At 41.0% G+C, this 18347-nt stretch overlaps 2 non-coding genes across 2 annotated transcripts; both read right to left on the reverse strand.

Moving 5' to 3' along the window:
* Positions 1-6802: 6802 nt before the first annotated feature.
* On the reverse strand, positions 6803-6874 carry trnag-ucc (transfer RNA glycine (anticodon UCC)). The gene has a single exon. It is a non-coding gene; the product is annotated as a tRNA-Gly (tRNA).
* A 1332-nt stretch (positions 6875-8206) lies between these two features.
* On the reverse strand, positions 8207-8278 carry trnag-ucc (transfer RNA glycine (anticodon UCC)). Its single transcript has one exon. It is a non-coding gene; the product is annotated as a tRNA-Gly (tRNA).
* Positions 8279-18347: the final 10069 nt, after the last annotated feature.

An 18347-nucleotide genomic window follows, 5' to 3' on the forward strand; every position in this document is an offset into this window, starting at 1 on the left:
ATTTATTCAGTTAAGAAACAGTAATATTATAGAATATTATAGCATTGTAAAATAACTCTTTTATATATATCACTGATGCTTTAGTATTAACTGTCTTATTTCATTTTGTTACTGTAAGTATTTAAATGCTTATGCTGAGACGCTAATGAATACATTCTGATTTCAGAACAGCATCATGAAGAAAACAGTGTTCTTCCCAGGGAAAGTCAAAGTGTCTTTCAGGAAAGGCCCATCAGGCCATTTACGCCGGGACCCATCAGAAGAGGCAAAAAGAATTAAAGACAACCCTTCACTGCAGGACAAGTCAACACCTCAAAGAGAAGATCTGGTCAAGTTGAACGCCCGTTCTGTTGTGTTACATAGAGGAGGGGATGTCTCTGACAAGCAAGAGGTGTTGGGAGAATGCATTCTTCAGTTCGGCAAGTACAAGGGCAAGTCTTTCAAGTGGTTATTAGAGAATGATGGCAGCTATGCTTTGTACCTGTCCGATAAGGTTGAGGAAGAAGAACAGGCTGGGCAGTTCAACCCAGAGGGTCCATGCAAGGATAGCCTCATTTCCTTTCTTGAGTATTCAAGAAGCTTCAAGGAAATTGAAGATCTTAAACAGTATCTGTCTCAAAGGCCAGACGCAGTGCCTTTTTTGACAGAGGATGACAATACTGTTGGATTTGGATCCAGAGCACAAGACACTTGGAGGAAGATTTGGGATACCAGGGCAGACGGATATGCTTTCTTTATAATGAGGCAGAAGTGTGTGCCAGGCAGCAAAATGTACAATTTGCAGCAGTATCTTTTAAAACAGCAGCAAAAACAGATGACCAAAAACACTCCTCCGATGCCCTCACCATCAGCTTCCGCTGCAAGACCACCTGTTCCTTCCATTACTGACTCTGATCAGCCTGGTGAGTTAATAAAATTCATGCAAGTTTGCTTATATTGATTCTTAAAGCCTGCCTAGCTACTGATGCATTTGTCATATTTTATAGTAATGGAGGAGGATGAAGAACTGGAGAGGATGATGCTTAGTATTTCTCCAACAAAATATCTCACACAGCTGAGTAAGTAAATCAAGTATCGTGTCATGTGTGTTATATATACCCATGTCAAATTCTTATAAAATTGGTATAAAATTGTACATACTGGAGAGAAACCATTCAAATTATAATGCTTAATTTTCAAGATCATCTGCAGCCACAGGATCCACAGTCTTATCTACAACAGGTTACTTTACACATCAGTTTTGGAGGCTTATTCGGTTACATACAGACTTATCTTACATTTCTGTTTTTTAATTATCTTATTTGTTGTTTTGGCACTGTTCTTGCCTGTTCTAAAAAACATGTTATTTTGTTCTAACTACTGTTAAGGTTTGAATATACCAGTGGTGAGGGTGAGTGCACTTCATGAATTGTATGCATGCTATTTAAACTGTTTTTATTTGTTGTGAAAAAGTGGACTGTTTACTTACAGACATTTGAACATTATCAGAATGTGCATTACTAGAATAAATAACAAAATACATAGAATAAAATAATAAATAATGATTAGTCATTTAATGTAGTCAAGACAATCAAATACATATCATGTACATTCAGTGTTTTAATATGTTTTTAATTTCCTCCCTGTGCTTTTCCTTGCAGCTCTGCCGCAGCCTCCATCAACATCAGCTCCTGTGTGTAGGCCTTCTACACAGGGTGAAGGCTTTATACCACCTCAAGCAGCACAATCAGCACCTACACCTGCACCAATGCCGTCTGCACTGACTGAAACCCCTGTTCCCAGCTACTTGAACAAAAAAAGTAAAGACAGTTAAACACACGAGCATTAAATGTGTTATACACGCATATATATATATATATATATATATATATATATATATATATATATATATGCATTTATTTCCTTTGCTTTGTGTTCCGTGCAGTTCTGCCACAGCCTTCACCACCATCACATGCAGTCTCTAGTTCTCCCAATCCACCAGCTCCTGTGTGTAGACCTTCTTCACAGACTGATGGCTCTGTACCACCTCCTGCAGCACAATCAGCACCTACAGCTCCTGCATCAATGACGTCTGCACAGACGGAAGCACCTGTTACTAGCTACTTGCAAGATATTAGCCACTGGAACTGCTCTCTTCATCAAAGAATTTGGATGAAAACAGAGATGGAGTCCATGGGGCTCTGGCCAGGATCACATCCAGTAAGACACCTAATGAATATGGTCTCCTTGTGGCGCTATCCACCTCAGCCTGAGCTTATAGAGACAAACATGGGCCTTCCGTCACCAAAGTACTTCCAGCTCCATCCCTTTTTCATTTGGAAACCTGAGCACAGTATAAATGAAAGGCTTAGAAACAACTACATCCTGCCCTGACTCTACAGCTGTCCAAATCCTCATGTTGTGTCCTCAGGTGTGGGAAGACCCCGAGTGATCCTTGGCACTAGTGGGCAATATTACATCCTTGCTTCACGTCTGTGCTGTAAGGCATGTAAAAAATACTGGTTCGCTGATAAACCTCAGTGGGTGGACATGCTACCACAGCAATTCAGAAACATCTTGCCAACCTTCCTCACTCATAAGAATGCAATCTGTAAAACTGTGATGGATGAACTGAGGCGCTCTGGAAAATCCCCTAATGACAAGGCCAACCAGCTGTCTGAGGTGCTTCACCTTAAGTTTGAAAGAGCCCACCTTGCATACCTTCTCATTGTGCAGAACGTCAGGGATGCTGAAGCAGGGCTGTATGGCCAGAAAACCATCACAGGAGCATTGAGGAAGGATGACACACCTGCTTCGTTTGGGGGTTACGAAGATACTGATGGGTGGCATGGGGTGTCTGTGTCTGCACATTATCTGGTGGAGTGCCTGCTTCAGGAATATCACCGGCAAGAGGCAGCTCTCACTCAGCTCCTTCAAGGGACTTTTGGACAGGTGTTCAGATCAGATCACACACGCAAAGTTGCTAGAAAAGTGACCCTCTCATCTGGCACAATGTCATCCTACGCTGTGATGAACGAGAACTGGATGATCCTGTCCTGGGTGATGCTGCAGTCTGAGAGTGAGCAATCCTTGAGTTCAATGTACTCTGGGATGGCCAATCGCTACAGTGCTGCTAGCATACCCAAGGCCAAGTACCAGTGGGTGGACAGGTAAGAATAATCACATCTCATCACACATCACATCAAGATGTGTAAGCAAAGGTAATGAATACATTAAAATTAAAATGTATTTCCCTTTTATGTACTTAGGGACTGCTGTGCTGCTTTCAGAGTGATGGACCCAGGACCGTATGAGCACCAGCAGTGGGAAGCTTGGAGGACCACTGAAGCTACTGTGGCAGAGGTTACATCAGAAAACCTCAAGAATGTAAATGCCGCTTGCCAGAAGTACAATGAGGACATGGTGGTTAAACTAGACTTGTTTCACTGTATGCGGCGATTCACCAGGGAATGTGTTTCGGAGCACCATCCTCTGTATAGCTCGTTCTGCCAGTTCCTCTCTTCTGCCGTAGTAGATCAGAGTGACCTGGAGAAACTGAGGAACGCATACAAGTTCTGTGGAATTGAGCCTGCTAATCCCACAAAGCAGCACATCAGAGCGCACTGCAGGACAAAAGTGCCACATCCTAGAGAGCTGGTCCAAAGAGTGGAAGAAGTACTTCACCATTTCCATCTTGCAAAGGATCCCAACAACATCTTCCTTTTTAAACCCTCGATGCTAAAATTTCGGTACAACTGAATCATGTCAAGGGTGAAGGAGCTGCTGTTCCCATCGGGATCCCTGTCAGAGGCACTTCACAGCAAGAGGGGTTTCATTTCCACCAGGCTCAGTGAGTAACGGGTAATCGCGTCTCTCCTGAGCTGTTCCGGGCGCAGGGTATGACTGGTGTCGCACGCTGGAATTATCAGCGGCTGGTGGACCTGAAGCAGCCTGGGCTTGTCTTACCTGGAGTGTTTGACCCTGTTTTGATGATGGAGTTAAACAGGGCATCTATAAGAGTGACTGGGTAACCCAAATATCCAGCCTTCCACATCTCCAGCTGGGACACAAGAGAGAGGTTTGGCCTACAATATGTGGAGCCAGGCTGTCGACCTGTGCCTCTTGACTTTGACAAACACAAAAGCAGGAAGACAGACCTAGGGATGCAAGAAGAGTCTTCATCTGGCACTGAGTTCTCATTTCCATCTCAGGTAAGCCTTTAAAGTTCTTTGATAACAAACTTTTTATTAAAAAACAAATACTTAATAATTCTCGCTCGCATATAACACTAATTTTGCTGAATTTCAGAAATGCTTAGAGGATTCCTCTTCTGCTGAGACCCCTCTTGCTCCTGAACCAGAGGCCACCCCACAGACTCTCATTTTCAATGTTTTTCTACTCCGAGTGCTGTGACAGTGAAGGAACAAACATCTGAGGAGTTTCTTTTAGATGCAGGTAATTATATTATTCATACAGGCACCAATGTGTGTAATCTGTTTGCCTAATCTATGCACACAAAACAAATACTTTGTTTAATAATTTTTTTTTTCTTTTATCAAGGTGGTGATGTTAAATACTTCTACTGCTCCAAGAAAGTTTTTGACACATATTCCGCAGAGGGCCTGACCAACCCCAGAATGCCCTTTTAAGACTTTGCAGAGACTCCTTTTTTTCAGCGAGAACTGGAGTCCTCGAAGCAGAGAGGGGCAGAAAATAGGAGGGTGATTGAGGAGAGAAGCAAGAGAAAGTCAGTAATGGAGCATCCTACTGGTCGTCTGTGCAGATTCTGCCACCTGCCACTGAAACAAGGACCCAACAGTCCTCATATTCACACTGGTTTCCCTGGAGTGGCAGGCAAATACATTTACTGTCCTGCTAAAGTGTTTTCCCTTTATCAGGCTAAGGGAATGAAATTTCATGGAAAGACTTTCAGCAGTCTCCATTCTATGAGGCTGAGAAGCAGAGGTGGATTGAGGAAAAGAAAAAATGACTTCACTGACAAATGACATGCCCAGACCTCAAATACTGTTTATAGCTCAAAGACATTCCTTGCACAATCTTATGCATATATGTATATACATATTATTGCACTTTTAATGTATATATATATATATATATATATATATATATATATTATTTTTTTAAATATTTAATTTATTTCCATTTGTTCATTAAAATACCAAAAGTATTGTATTTTATTGTATTTTAGTGTTTTTTTAAGTTCATTTATTGACTTGCATTATTTTATCTTGCTCAGATTTGAAAAACACTAAATGTTAAGCACTGGTACTATTATACTCTGTACATAATTGTTTAGTTTAAAATACTTTTTTTCTTGTTTTTTCCTGTTCTCCTCAACTTTAGATATTATTATTGCTGTTGTTTAATCTATAATCTATCATTTTAAATTGTTACATTTATTTCCATTGTTCAATAAAATCAAACAATTGTGTCCTTGTTTGCATTGTACTTTAGTGTTTTTAAAGTAAATTTTATTGACTTGCATTATTTTATCTTGCTCAGATGTGTAAACACTAAATGTTAATAACTGTTGTCATTAAACACTACATAATTATTTGATTTAAAAAAATCTTGTTTTTTTCCTATGTTCTCCACAGCTTTATATTTTATTATTATTATTATTAATGTTATTGTTGTTTAATCTATAAGTATTTAATACATTACCTTTTTCAGTTTTACATAATAATATGTATATTTCTGTACTATAAATAAAACGAGAAACTTACTATTTGGTGTTTACTGGTTATATTTCATATATATATTGGATTTCTGTACATAGTTAAACAAATATAATGTAAATATCTCAATGTAAAATGTAAAGGTCTAAAACATTATCAAAATGTTCTTTACAATTATTCACATTCAAATATTTTCTATATTAAAGAAAACTAAACCCTATTATAATGTAAATGTTTATTAAGGTAGTTGCACATTTTGTACATTCTACACAACAACAAATCTTACACGTTTTATTCTATTTTTGTGCACAAAGTTAGTTTATTATATGTAAATCGTACTTAACATAAGTTTCTAATAATTTTTTAATCTAGATACACTTTATGGTAGTTGTGGTCGAGACGAGACTCGAACCTGTAATTTCGTGTATTTTTTCAGGCCCGCCTCCCTGGAATTTCCTGCGTTCTTATTGGCTAGCAACGCTCTACACCTACATGCGACTGGCCCTCCCTGGGATTTCCTGCGTTCTTATTGGCTAGCAACGCTCTACACCTACATGCGACTGGCCCCCGCGTGGAAGGCAGCTATGCTCACCACTATTGAAGACTGTTGGATGTAGACTGGAAGCCCTGTTCTGCGGTCAGCAAGAATTTTCGCAATACATTAGCAGCTGGCAGGTGCAGATGGACTGAAACTCTCTTTGTTTGGACCTGGCACTTAAAAAAATTGCATGAACTTATTGACCTGACCTACCAGGCACCATATTAAAAAACAAGGTCTCTAATTTAATAATGTAACACATTTTATACAGACACTTCATATTTAAACGGTATTAGATTATTTTTTGCATTCACTGGCTTCTGTGAAGCGTTGAGCTAAAATGACGCCGTTCCTGGAAGCTGCGCTGATCGGATACAACAACCTGTCTCTGCAACTCCTTGTGGAAAGTGGAAAGTATCTCCGCTTGTCACGCGGAGACTGGGGTTCAATTCCCCGACGGGGAGATCCAGTCCTTTACTGCTGCCAAAAGACCTTAACAAAAGTTTTGCTCCAGCAAACAAGTTACAGGAGAAGTTCGCAAGGGGCCACGGACAACTGTTTTAAAGACAGCTTGAGAAAAATACAATGCATTGGCCGGGAATCGAACCCGGGTCAACTGCTTGGAAGGCAGCTATGCTCACCACTATACCACCAACGCAAGCCTGTTGTATGTAGACTGGAAGCCGGTTTGTGCGGTGAGCAAGAATCTTAGCAGTTGGCAGGTGCAGATGAACTGAAACTCTCTTTGTTTGGACCTGGCACTTAAAAAAAATGCATGAACTTATTGACCTGACCTACCAGGCACCATATTAAAAAACAAGGTCTCTAATTTAATAATGTAACACGTTTTATACAGACACTTCATATTTAAACGGTATTAGATTATTTTTTGCATTCACTGGCTTCTGTGAAGCGTTGAGCTAAAATGACGCATGACGCCGTTCCTGCAAGCCGCGCTGATCGGATTCAACTACCTGTCTCTGCAACTCCTTGTTAGTATAGTGGAAAGTATCTCCGCCTGTCACGCGGAGACTGGGGTTCGATTCCCCGACGGGGAGATCCAGTCCTTTACTGCTGCCAAAAGACCTTAACAAAAGTTTTGCTCCAGCAAACAAGTTACAGGGAAGTTGGCAAGGGGCCCGCACGACTGTTTTAAAGACAGCTTGAGAAAAATGCAATGCGTTGGCCGGGAATCGAACCCATACAGCAAGAATGGACAGACCCAGGAATCGAACCCATAGCAAGAATGCTCGTAATCAAGGTCTTTAATTTACAAATGTTATGCGTTGGCCGGGAATCGAACCCTGTCACCTGCTTGGAAGGCAGCTATGCTCACCACAATACCACCAACGCAAGACTGTCGGATGTAGGCTGGAAGCCCTCTTGCGCGGTCAGCAAGAATTTTCGCAATACATTAGCAGCTGGCAGGTGCAGATGAACTGAAACTCTCTTTGTTTGGACCTGGCACTTAAAAAAATTGCATGAACTTATTGACCTGACCTACCAGGCACCATATTAAAAAAAAGGGTCTCTAATTTAATAATGTAACACGTTTTATACAGACACTTCATATTTAAACGGTATTAGATTATTTTTTGGATTCACTGGCTTCTGTGAAGCGTTGAGCTAAAATGACGCATGACGCTGTTCCTGGAAGCCGCGCTGATCGGATACAACTACCTGTCTCTGCAACTCTTTGTTAGTATAGTGGAAAGTACCTCCGCCTGTCACGCGGAGACTGGGGTTCGATTCCCCGACGGGGAGATCCAGTCCTGTACTGCTGCCAAAAGACCTTAACAAATGTTTTGCTCCAGCAAACAAGTTGCAGGAGAAGTTGGCAAGGGGCCTCGGACGACTGTTTTAAAGACAGCTTGAGAAAAATGCAATGCGTTGGCCGGGAATCGAACGCATACAGCAAGAATGGACAGACCCAGGAATCGAACCCATAGCAAGAATGCTCGTAATCAAGGTCTTTAATTTACAAATGTGATGCGATGGCCGGGAATCGAACCCGGGTCAACTGCTTGGAAGGCAGCTATGCTCACCACTATACCACCAACGCAAGACTGTTGGATGTAGACTGGAAGCCCTGTTCTGCGGTCAGCAATAATTTTCGCAATACTTTAGCAGCTGGCAGGTGCAGATGAACTGAAACTCTCTTTGTTTGGACCTGGCACTTAAAAAAATTGCATGAACTTATTGACCTGACCTACCAGGCACCATATTAAAAAACAAGGTCTCTAATTTAATAATGTAACACGTTTTATGCAGACACTTCATATTTAAACGGTATTAGATTATTTTTTGGATTCACTGGCTTCTGTGAAGCGTTGAGCTAAAATGACGCATGACGCCGTTCCTGGAAGCCGCGCTGATCGGATACAACTACCTGTCTCTGCAACTCCTCGTTAGTATAGTGGAAAGTATCTCAGCCTGTCACGCGGAAGACTGGGGTTCGATTCCCCGACGGGGAAATCCAGTCTTTTACTGCTGCCAAAAGACCTTAACAAATGTTTTGCTCCAGGAAACAAGTTACAGGAGAAGTTGGCAAGGGGCCTCGGACGACTGTTTTAAAGACAGCTTGAGAAAAATGCAATGCGTTGGCCGGGAATCGAACGCATACAGCAAGAATGGACTGCCCCAGGAATCGAACCCATAGCAAGAATGCTCGTAATCAAGGTCTTTCATTTACAAATGTGATGCGTTGGCCGGGAATCGAAACCGGATGAACTGCTTGGAAGGCAGCTATGCTCACCACTATACCACCAACGCAAGCCTGTTGGATGTAGGCTGGAAGCCGTGTTGTGCGGTCAGCAAGAATTTTCGCAATACATTAGCAGCTGGCAGGTGGAGATGAACTGAAACTCTCTTTGTTTGGACCTGGCACTTAAAAAAATGGCATGAACTTATTGACCTGACCTACCAGGCACCATATTAAAAAACAAGAGGTTAATGACACAATATCCTCAAAATCAGGAAATAATAGTACCCCAAACTAACACATACAAGACATAGAGTGCAGTCACCATCACACACACACATATTAGACACATATTTTAACTGTTCATTTTTAATGTTCGCTTTTCATTATATCATCTCTAAAAAGATTTAAATTTTAAGTAAGATTTTAAACTTCACATTTTACTGTAGCTTTTACCAGCTGCTTTGATCTTAGAAAAGTCAGCTGGATTTTGGTTCATTATCACTATTTTGCTTCAGCTTGCTCTAGCAGGCCGATAACAGAAAGACAGACACAGTTACCATCCCTGCCTCCACTCAGACAGTCTCTCTCTCTCTAATGGCGCTTTTCCACTACACAGTACCAGCTCGCCTTGGCTCGGCTCGGCTCGACTCGACTCGCCTTTGTTTGGTTTTCCACTGTGTAAAAGTTGTACCTGTACCTGCTTTCGGGTACTTTTTTTCGTACCACCTCCGGCGAGGTTCTAAGCGAGCTAAGGCGATACTAAAATGTGACGTAATACAATGCCGACTGCTGATTGGTCCGAGAGAATCGTCACTATTCACTGCGTCATCATTGCACGCCGCAGACGGAGTATCCAGAATAACCAGAGAATAACCCCGCCATTTTTAAATAGTTTGCCCAGATATACTAAACTTACTATTATGGCAACTCGGAAGAATACGCCGTGGTCAAACGAGGAGGTGCAGACTTTCCTATGTTTGGTTGCCGAAGAAAGGATCCAGCGAGAGCTTGATGGGGCAACGAGGAACGAAAAAGTTTATCAAGAAATCTCCGAACTGCTGTCCACACATGGCTACAACAGGACTTTCCAGCAATGTAGGGAAAAGTTAAAAAAACTGAAAAGTGACTACAGAGCTGTAAAGGACCACAACGGCCGCAGTGGTTCAAACCGAAAAAGCTGGAAGTGGTACGAACAGATGGACGCTATCTACGGCCATAGACCGGCGAGCAACGGGAGGGAGGGTGGACTTGACTCGGCCACCAGTTTGTTGGAGTCGCTGTTGGAGGATGGTAAGTGTTTAAAATTTACATTACATTAATCATGTAGGCGCACTCTGCTTGAGAGTTTTGTTTTCTGTAGGCTGGCTTTTGAAAAGCTGAAGCTCACTTATAACATCGAAGACTGTAAACTTGTGTCGCAGATAACAATTGCTGCTACCGCTAACTATCTGCCATTGCTATTTTCGTATTGTGTTGACTTTTGTATGATCTTTCTATCTAGATTCCTTTTCGACGAGCGAGAATGGTTCAGTGACTCCCACTGATGCCACCTCGGCACCGGAAACAGCGGCACCATCGACACCAACAAGATCAGCAGCGTCGACACCGAGACCCGCAGCAGCGTCGACACCGGCAACCGGTTAGTATAATTGGAGAAAAAGTAAACTCTTCTAGCCTGTTGTCTGTGAATCTATACACACTTTTTAATATATCATTAATCGTATCAATAACTCATTAATATAACGTAAACGTACTTGCATAACAACAGGAAGCATTCCCAGTTATGGGAATGCAGGATTCATTAATAAACCTGTTCAGTATTTTTATAACTTTCCAGACGTACACCTATACTGTACACATGGTATTTTAAAGTTGACATTTACTAAAATAGATGTTTAATAAATACATTAAATACATTTACTCAGATGTTAAGTCGTTATATACTATATAAGTAATAGTAAGTTGTGGGCTTGTCTTTTTTTATGTAGAAGCTGTAATGATAATACATGTGAACAATTTACACCACACATACAACCTTTGAATGAAACGTGACTTGTCCGTTTTTCTTTATAACTCATTCATTGTAATTATTTTTTTGGCCAGGACGGAGGAAACGAAAGAGGGAACAGGAGCATCTGACTGTCCTGAGGGAGATGCAGACATCGGATGTCGAGCAGCTGGAATTGAACCGGGCACAGCGGGAGCGCCATTTACAGATGGCACTCGATGATGCAGCACATGCCCGAGAACTAGAAGCGGCTTTAAGGAGAGAGGAGATGGCTGCAATGTCGTCCTTCAACCAGGCCTTTCTGGGAACCCTGAGCCAGCTTGTCCAGGCACTGAACCGGCGGGATGCTGTTCCACCGCCCCTGGACTGAAACCCCTTTGTTTATTTTAATTTAATGTTTGCACTACATGTAACATATGTATATAGTTGGATGTGTGAATTTATATTAATATTATATATTTTTCTATTTGTATGCGTGTTTAAATAAAACCTTTTTGAAACTTATTACAAACAGTGTCTTTTTTTGATGGTTTGCCTTTTTACAAGGGTTTAAACAAGTATTTTCAGATTTTATACTGTGATAACCTTTAATAAAAAACAGCAGAGACAACATATTTAATGATAATGTATTTATTTAGCAATTAAAATAACGCATCAGACCCTCCCGTACATCTCTGCCCTCCTCCTCAACACCCTGTGCCACTGGCACCACAGGCTCTGCTACTGCAGGTGCATCCCAGTCATCGTCATAGTCCTCTCCATGACTCTCACAAAGGTTATGCAAAGCACAGCAAGTAAGAATCATAGATTTCACGATTGTAACATCACAGTCATTTCTTTTCATGAGCCAACGCCACCTTCCCTTCAGTCTACCAAAAGCGTTTTCAACCACTACCCGTGCTCGACATATTTTCTTGTTGTAGATCTGCTGTTCTACTGTCAGCCGTCCAGTGTCAGTGAATGGCTTTAGGAGCCAGTTCTGCAGGGGATAGGCAGAATCTCCCAGGATGTAGTAGGCAACATTCACCCCACCAATATTCCTGGTGTAAGCTGGAAAGTGGTTGCCACGGCTGGCCAACTCCCACAATGTGGACAGTCTTAAAACACGAGCATCATGCAATCTGCCAGGCAGTCCTGCAAACACGTTCCAGAACAGTCCTTTTCCATCTACAACACCTTGAAGGACCTTGTCTCTCCATCACTGGACGCAGTTTGTTGTACAAATATATGAATGTTTCTTCCGACATTCTGAAGTTCTGAACCCACTGCGCGTTTGTGAAACCAGGAACAATAACATCCCACCACTCGGTAGCTCGGTTGAAAGCCCAAACAGACGGTTTGCCGCGGCGACTTTGCAAAGCTAAACAGATCTGAAACACATAAACCATGCACATTTTAGTACGTAATACTGGTAGCTATAAAGTTGATTAAATACTTTGCATATAGTATAGTATTTACACATATGCAAACGTTAGCTATGTTAGCATAACTTACCCTCTTGCGTCGGCTTTGAACAACCGGATTCGTCTCGTAGTCTGAACTCTGTAGTAATTCCCAAACTCTCCTGTTTTTTCAGCAGTGTTTCGTTTTTCTGCCCTCAGCCTCTCATGAAACAACGTTTGTCTTCTTGCTGTGAGAAACAGCCACATCCCGAGGATCAAAAACAGCATATACTCGATTTCCCCCATTGTCCTGTGTGTGTGGGTAGCGGATGTGTGTCGCGTATAAGATTACGTCACGGCAGTTTCCTGCGGCGTCGCTATGACTACCGGGTACTATTTGTGGCGGTACTATCTGCAATGGAAAACGGAGCGAAAAGCGAGCCGAGTCGAGGCGAGCCGAGGCGAGTCGAGCCGAGTCGAGCTGGTACTGGTAATGGAAAAGCGCCATAAACAAATAATCTTTTCAACAGCCTCCTAAGACTGTAATTTAGACAAAATGTAATATTAAATTTATTACATTAACCTTTTACCATTCACCTTTGTTATCCAGACTCTTCTCAAACCTACAAAAGCCTGTCTTCATCTTTAGCCACCACCATGCCTAACGACCTTCAGGAGTTAAAACTATGTTATAGACATATTAGCTCAACATTAACTCTTCTATACATTTTACTTGCCCATATGGCAACCAACATCATGTCCCTCATATAATTAAGTTTTGTTACTGTCTCCGCAGCAAATAATGGCAATCACCTCATGGAATCAGCTGGCTCCTGAAAGCCCACTCCCGTTAGCTATTTATCTTTAATTTTCTTCTCTTCAGGGTGTCGTCCCCTGGCATAGTTGCAGACACTTGTCACAATGAAATACAAGCCATACAATCAATGCGGTTTCTGGTGAGTGGTATAGAGGAACTCACATTTCTGGGTCAGACTGCCGTAACATTAATTTTAACCTCACAGCGCATCTCACCTCTCAATGCTCTGCTGACCCCGGTGGCCTCCAGTAATCAGCGCTCAACTCTCATACCTTTCTCACAAATAACACCTCCATCCGGAGGTGCCCAATGTTCGTGACCCCCTGCGTTAGGCTGTCCCCTGGCCAGGAAGATCATCCCGTCATTGAGTAGCCACTCGTACACACGTACACACTGGTGACCGCTCTTTCCCAATACAATCAGTTTTCTTCAACAGAACTCAGCTGTTTTCTGGAGCTTAGGAAAGGCACGTTCAAGAGTCACCAGAGCCATTCCGATTGCCTAATAGTGTTCACAGGGAGACAGGTTAATAACAACAGTATTTAATCACTTAAATCCATTAACTATCTTAAAAGCAGCAACCTAGCTACTTAGACTATACTCAGTGAATTTAGATCACAGCCGTACATTCAGTGTACTTCATCTGTAGCCGGAGCCATCGGTCCTGAATTGTGGAGACTAAATGAGACAAAGTTGTTACTGGTCCTAAAATACGCTAATCAAAATGTCACCTCTATCGTTTAAGGTCTGTATTATTTTAAAGACTTCTTTAAAGTCATTCAGTTTTACTTTTAACATTTTTAACATTTAAATACAAATTGCCCTCTGAATGGTAATGATTTCTTTTAACATCTCTGTGTCTATGGTTTTCAACTGAAACACTGTGCTTTACTATAAATAGCTTATTATCACTTATGACACAGGCTCAGATAACAGCTTTTAGATGACATTGAATGAGAGAGAGACTCTGAGGCATTCAAGACTGGTACACTGCTCTCTCATATACTTCTAACATCAAACTTTTTATCTACCATCTTTTAACTCTATCCCAGCTTAAGGCATCTTTGCCAGAAATTACATGTGTTTTCAAATAAACATAGTTTTACAGTTGTCTTTTGCCCACGTCAGGGAATCTAGACATTACAAATTTCCATTCAGATTGAGTATCTGTCGCACTGGCTGTTTCAGCCACAGCACACATCAGATTTAGATAAGCGAACTGTTTCATTACAGCCAATAGCAGACTTATCTTTTGAAAGCAAAACATCAGCTTCTAGCTCTTTCATGGTCAACTTTTCAAGCTGTTTGTTTAATCAGATGCCTTTCAACACATTTTACATTTAGCAACTGTTAATTCAGTAGCCTACTACTTCTGCTTATTTGTTCTTACATAAAAATAATTATTCTAGTTCTCAATAACGTTTCACATTTCTCAATCTCAATTTTAATTGTCAAGTTCTCAACCATAGTTTAATATTTGACTTTAGTTTTCTCTTGGAGTTTATCAATCTCCAATTAGGATTCACACTATAAGTTTGACGAGGCAAGCACTCTCTGCTTGTGATACTTTTGCAGTTATTGTAAATCATCTGTGAGATTAGTCTCTCTATATCATCTAAAACCTTTTTAAAATGTTTAATTACAACACAATCATCCTTTTAGTTACTTTGATATATTTTGCAACTCACATCTGTTGGAGTCATTAATTTTACATGAACCTGTATTCATCAATTCACTTATAGAAATTACTATTATAGAAATTACTATTATAGATATTTTCTTCAAAAGGATTCACTTTAAGACTTCAATCTTTTGACCTTTTTATCTCTTATTTCTCAGACGAAAAATGTCACTGTCGTCATTTAAACACTGATCTACTTTCAAACCAATATTATTACCAAAAATGTGTTGTCATTTTATCACATTTTAAACACCTTCTCGGTGGGCATTTACAGTTACGTATTAAATGGTCCTGATGACCACCATTAAAACACTCTCGGCTCCAACTTACTGCACACCCTTGAAGCAGTGTGTCCCAAACAGGAATGCAAACCGAGCTGATAAGCAGTTCTCTGTATTCTTTTACAGTCCACCAGTGGCTGATTTAATCATAATAGCCCAATCATAATCTTCATCATTATTATTGGCAGAACATTAATTGTCATAAGCTGCAAAATATTCTAAGTTGTTTTCACAAAGTGTCTGTTTAACTTTAGTCACACTTGTCCAAGGAAATGATCTTCGACCCATAATTTAATATACTTGCTTTTTGTAATCATCGTAAGCAATACAAGGCTAAACATTTTAATTTTTCAGTTTCTTTGTTTGTTTGTAGCCAGTCAAGTTGTTGTTTAAATTTCCAAACAGAAGCAAAACTTATCAAGACAACCATTTACTTAATAATTTCTGCAAATTTCTCTGAAGTGAGGGCTTCAGAGCACAGCTGCTTACAGCGTTCGCTCTTTTCTGTCTCACTATTAGTTTCAGGACTGTTCAGGTTACTGATCAAGTTACTCAGTTTGTCTGCCATATCTTAATAACAGTTCAAACTCACCTGAAGTCATTGCAGAAATGGAGGCGGCGATCTTTGAACAACACAGCTTGGCTTCTCCGTGATGAAACTGCAGAGTATACTCCAAAATCACAGTTACATATACTGGTCCATGCCAATTTGGGTCACAACTTTTTTTTCTTTTTTTTTTCTCTCTCGGGATCGTTCCTGATGCATCCCTGGCAAACAACCCTATTTTTGTTAGTATCCCTAACTGCCTGATTCACTAAATTCGGGGATCCCCTATCTGAGATGGAAGAGATTGAGCAGGTTTACGGTGATACTGGACCTCCCGTCCAGGGACGTACTCTGCTGGGGTGGTGCTACACCATTAATGCCCAGCGGGGCCCACACAGAGCACGCTTCGCTTGCGCTGTCTGCTGCCATTACCCTTAACGACGCTCTCAGCGACTTCTTATCCTCTCAGCAGTAGGCCTACAACTTACTCCTTCACTCGCCTCATCGGAGTGAAGGCTACTTACTCCTTCACTCGCCTCATCGGAGTGAAGGCTCTCCCGCTCTCCTTCAAAATCTCTTCCAGTCAGACAGCCCTAACAATTAATAAAAGCTTACTACCTTGTGTGTTGATTTGCCAGAGATGTCACCACGGAATGATTGCCCGCCGCATCCTCCACCAAACTGTAAGGGGTATACAGTTAAAGACCCAGAACCAGATATGAAGAATGAAGACCCAGAGTCAGAATTATAAAAAATTAAAGAAAATATTTACTGAAGATAGTTTGCAGTTTCATCAGCAGAAGTCAGCTTCAATACTCGCACAGGAGTTCGTAGGCCGCCCCGCTTACAGTTACAAAGATCACAGCAGTTATACGATTTCCAAGGTCTAAGCGACGTCATTGCTTACAGGATGAATGATTCTCATTGGCTATGAAATAGATAAACACAGTAATTTTCCACACATATACAGATAGACTGAAGCATATCTCCATCGATTATGCAGCTGAAGTTAGGCACGTCATGACCTTCCAGGTCGCAGATTTGGGTTGCTGGGCGCCAGCATGTCCAGAACAACAACTCAGTCAATCTCCAATAATGCCAGTGGTTCCTTAACCTGTAACCAAGAAGACTAACACACACACCGACACACAGCTTTTCCAAGGTTGGATTTGGCCAGGCTCTCACTATAAACAGGAGAGTCCTCTCAAAACATCAAGATAATGCGTTCTTTCTCTCAAGGATAGCTAAACTTTAGTCTAACTGGAAAGAAAGGCTTTAACAAAGAAATGGCCCCTTAAACGATTGGGTTCAATGACCCCTATATGTTTTAACACATTGAAGACCTTTCTCAAACACAATACAAGTCAAGTCAAGTCAAGTCATCCTCATTTATATAGCGCTTTTAACAATGTAGATTGTTTCAAAGCAGCTTTACAGAGATAAAGATATAATTTAAGGTAACAGAGATTGGTTTGGTTTTATAGTGGCTCTTGAAAAATGTTTTTTCCAGCTAAAGTTAGTTTTGATTGATTCACTTCCATCTAAATGATAGTTTGTTATTAAGGGTAACCTTCTTTCTCTCAAGGATAGCTAAACTTTAGTCTAACTGGAAAGAAAGGCTTTAACAAAGAAATGGCCCCTTAAACGATTGGCTTCAATGACCACTATATGTTTAAACACATTGAAGACCTTTCTCAAACACAAAACAAGTCCCTATTTCATTTCTGGAAGCTGTGTTAAATAAGCAAGCACTGCATTCAGATATCAAATACAGACATTAAAGAATACATGAAAAGAACATTTCAGTAATCACACTGGTAACTTATATAAATAAAGTAAAATCTCCAGAGAAGTCATTCAATTCATTTGATATTTAGAAGGAAAAATATTGATTAATACCTTAATTATAATCAATCATTACATATACATTGAAGCAGCAGTGGATTCCAATCCACCCCCTTCATCTTGCAGCGGAAGCTGATGGTGAGGGCATCGGAGGAGTGTTTTTGGTCATCTGTTTTTGCTGCTGTTTTAAAAGATACTGCTGCAAATTGTACATTTTGCTGCCTGGCACACACTTCTGCCTCATTATAAAGAAAGCATTTCCGTCTGCCCTGGTATCCCAAATCTTCCTCCAAGTGTCTTGTGCTCTGGATCCAAATCCAACAGTATTGTCATCCTCTGTCAAAAAAGGCACTGCGTCTGGCCTTTGAGACAGATACTGTTTAAGATCTTCAATTTCCTTGAAGCTTCTTGAATACTCAAGAAAGGAAATGAGGCTATCCTTGCATGGACCCTCTGGGTTGAACTGCCCAGCCTGTTCTTCTTCCTCAACCTTCTCGGACAGGTACAAAGCATAGCTGACATCATTCTCTAATAACAACTTGAAAGACTTGCCCTTGTACTTGCCGAACTGAAGAATGCATTCTCCCAACACCTCTTGCTTGTCAGAGACATCCCCTCCTCTATGTAACACAAGAGAACGGGCGTTCAACTTGACCAGATCTTCTCTTTGAGGTGTTGACTTGTCCTGCAGTGAAGGGTTGTCTTTAATTCTTTTTGCCTCTTCTGATGGGTCCCGGCGTAAATGGCCCGACGGGCCTTTCCTGAAAGACACTTTGACTTTCCCTGGGAAGAACACTGTTTTCTTCATGATGCTGTTCTGAAATCAGAATGTATTCATTGGTGTCTCAGCATAAGCATTTAAATAC

The sequence above is a fragment of the Siphateles boraxobius genome, unplaced genomic scaffold (assembly GCF_051911475.1).
Source record: "Siphateles boraxobius isolate OS27281-9 unplaced genomic scaffold, OSU_SipBor_1 6, whole genome shotgun sequence".
NCBI classification, from domain to species: Eukaryota; Metazoa; Chordata; class Actinopteri; order Cypriniformes; family Leuciscidae; genus Siphateles; species Siphateles boraxobius.